This window comes from Limulus polyphemus, unplaced genomic scaffold (assembly GCF_000517525.1).
Source record: "Limulus polyphemus unplaced genomic scaffold, Limulus_polyphemus-2.1.2 Scaffold58, whole genome shotgun sequence".
NCBI classification, from domain to species: Eukaryota; Metazoa; Arthropoda; class Merostomata; order Xiphosura; family Limulidae; genus Limulus; species Limulus polyphemus.
In genome coordinates, this window is record NW_013665668.1 from 83,070 (window position 1) to 86,778 (window position 3,709).

The window sequence follows — 3,709 nt, forward strand, 5'->3', positions numbered from 1 at the left end:
TTCAGAGAAAACAAGTTTAGAGATTTTAGTCTCTCCTCATAGGACAATCCCAACATCCCAGGTATTATCACTCTTCTCTGAACCTTCTCCAACAATTCAATGTCCTTCTTGAGGAAAGGAGCTCAAAACTGTACACAGTACTATAAATGAGACTTTACAAGTGATCTATATAGTGAAACAATAACATCCCCTGTCTTGTATTCAATATTTTTATAGATTCTACCCAATGATCACTGTGTTAATAGAGACCAGCAGTGGTTAAATAGATATTGAATTAGATTATGTGACATGGGTTGTAATATTTATGTACATTATGTAATCAAACTAATTACACAAAAGTTATTTTCGTTTATGCAACAGTCTGTCATATTGTAGCTCATTAATGTTTTTAAAAACTCAATTGAAATCAGGTAGACTTACCTGTGAAATACTGAAAGCCTTTTCTTGTTCAATTTGAATTCATGTTGTCAACAAAATGTCACTAAAACTTTTTGAATGTCCTCTAAACATTGCAAAGCTTGCATCACTTACCATAATTCTCCACTGTCCCACCTTTCACATGGCTTGTTGTACAAGTCTTAAGGAATCTTTCATAAGCACTGCTTTTCTGCCATAATTTGAATTTTCTTGTTGACAGTCGTGTTGTTAACTTTGCTACAGCATTCTTTCTGATAGAACTATTTCTGCCGCTATCAGAATTTCTATGACTTAGTTGGAAACCTTACATATGCAATTTGTCTATATAATTACTTGTGCAAAAAACAACAACTTGCTTTGCTTTCATCTTTGCAGATATTTCACTTTAACTTGTTTCCTGTTCAGGGGAAGCTTGCAGAAGAAATTGATTTGGGTTTTAGCGTCTCATTTTGCTTCTGGTTGTCATTCCATTCAAGAGTCCTGTGTATAATGTTCTTCAATGCTCACTACATCCACTCATACTTTTAGTGTGGGCTTTTATTGACTCTCAGTTCTGGATGACTCCTCTGTCTATACTTTTGGGGATCATCTCAGTTGTTGTTTTTTCATGTATGAGCCTTTCAGTTTGTTTTCCTTGGGTTCATCAGATTCTTCATTTTGATTTTCTATTCATCTTTCCCATTTCTATTTTATTTCAGATCTGGCAGTTTTGAACCTTTTACAGAACAAGGAGATATCAATATTGTACTTTGTTTCCTTAGGGGATTTTACTCTCACCATTTTATGGTTCCAGCAGGAGATTGAAGACCTGTTTTTTAAATTTTTCCCATATCATCTCCTATCTAGATATTCCTCCGTTTCAAATGGAACCTATGGTAATCTTATGAAAGCTCATTCATCAAGTCAAAGTTTAGATGATGAATGGGAATTTCTGAGATGCTTATTTATGTCTTGATTCACTGTCTTTATTTTTCACATGATGGAATGAGTTTATGGCCCTCCCTTTTTGGTCTGACTTCAGCATTCGTATGTCTTCACAATACTGATTGTCATCACTACATAGATAATTAGAGGATTCTCGCTCAGTGATTGCCTCACACTGAATAGACCTGCAAGTTAGCTTCTTCTCTAGTAAGGATTGTTCATGAGTCCATGTCTTAGCTTGTGTCTACTCAATACCTTGTTCATCTGAGATTTTGTATTAATATCCTCCCAGGAACTCTTCACCTGTCTCTTTTGGCTTTGCAATCCCTTGAGTTTCAGATGTGCATACTTCTCCATCTACCAAATATCCTCTCTGATTTGGAAATCACAGCTTTTATTTATGTGGCAATCTCGTATGGATCATGCTTACTTAAGAAACTATCAGTGGTATCTTGTCCTTTCTTGGAATCTGTTCTCAGACCTGTTGTTTGTTAGCTACACATGTGGCTCATTTGTGAGCCACAAATTGTAAGTTCCCCTTTTATTCTACCTTCATCAAATCTGGATCTTTTCACCAGGATGGGAATCATTTATGTTTTTATTCTTGTATCTTTCTTTCTTTGTTTAAAAGTTCCCATTTCACTTTCGTCTTTCTTTGATTCTCCTTGAACAGTAAACACCCCCCTAACGTGGCTTGTTGTATCACCCACTGGACATTTTCTACATGGACAAACAAGGCCTACTATGTCTTTTGACATTAATGGTACATGTCTGGTCTGCTCCACTACAGGAACAGGACATAGTATTCCTCCTACATGTTTATGCTATCTCTGTGTCCCATTGTTGTATTGTATCCCTAGGTTCAATACGCCATTACTGCTCACAGAAGTCAATGTATTATCTAATTAAAGGGTGTCATAGGTGTAAAGGTAACTTGCTGAGAAGAATGCCTTCTTTCTGAGTGTCCTTTAGGACTAGGCTTTTTAAAAGGTGGTTCTGCTTCACTCATTCTCCCTCAAATTCAGTTTTGTGTAATATTTTCTGGTCTGGATTCTACTCGAACTCTGCTTGACTACATATTCCTTGTATTCAAAATTATTATTATATTCCTACCCTGTAGCTCGTAATTTTATGTTTTTGATTATTTTTTTTAAGTTCATTGGTTCCCACCTCCTTTACAATATTGGTATTCTAGCTTTCAGTATTTCAGACAAGTACTTACCTCTGAAATACCATCCCTCCCACTTCCCCACAATCAAATTTTCATGTAAGGAAGTATGTGTAAGATCTCCTGATGTTTGCGCAATAAGTCACTTGGGAAAGTGGAGAATTATGAGTAAATGACACAAGGAAAAGCTTTCAGTACTTCATGAGTAAGTACCCCTTCCAAATTAATTTTAATTCTAAAAATGTTAAATTAGTTTCTTTTTAAAAGTCTTCTGACCTTGTTTAATTTTTGATTTTTTACCCTAAGTTATATAAATAGAAATATTTACATTTAGTGCAAATTATTGAACAGCTAGACAGTAGCAGTAATACTAACATTGGGTGCCAGTAGTTAAAAAGACTAAATGAAGTCAGTAGTCAATAATTACAAAAGTTTTTATTAGCAGTCATATTTAGGAAAATTATTAATTTTAATTAGTGGCTAGGTGTCATAAAAATACTAACTTCCTTCAGCAGCCAGGTATCAGAAGGAGCATAATTTAGATTAATAACACAGAATCAGATATTTACATTAGTAACAAACAGATCCTAACCTGCAATGAGAATATAGTAATCAGAATAAACTAACTAATTGGGAATTCAGTCAGTGGCATTTTCGCACAGATCACCAATTCGAGGAAATTTACATGATATTTAAGAATTGAGGCAGAGACTTTATGTTTTAGCATAACATAAAGCACTTATTCAAATTTATTCTATTTACAATTTATAAACGTTCTTCTTTTTCATAATTACCTTTACTCTTCAAAGCGTGAAATATTTCTTCAAACTTTAGCTTATTAACAATTTTCCAAAAAAAAACAACTTTCACCGGAACTGTGAATTATTTCTTATCTGTATTGTTACGCTTCTGTGTTCGTTTGTTAATTTTCCGCTAAAAATTCTTTCCGAAGAAACTTTAACGATACAAGTCATTTCTTAAATAAAACTATTTTATACTTTTTAAATACAACTTTGCAATACACTTAATTTCCACAGTCGCGCTATAGCAAACGCTATAATTCACAACGAACATCTCACGTGCTCGACTCAACTGTCAATTAAGCATTACATTGTTGCCGTCGCTTCTTGGCCGGTCTTATATATAAAAGAATACCGAAATCTAGTAAACACTAGAGCATTCAGAATCCTTCTAGAAGTT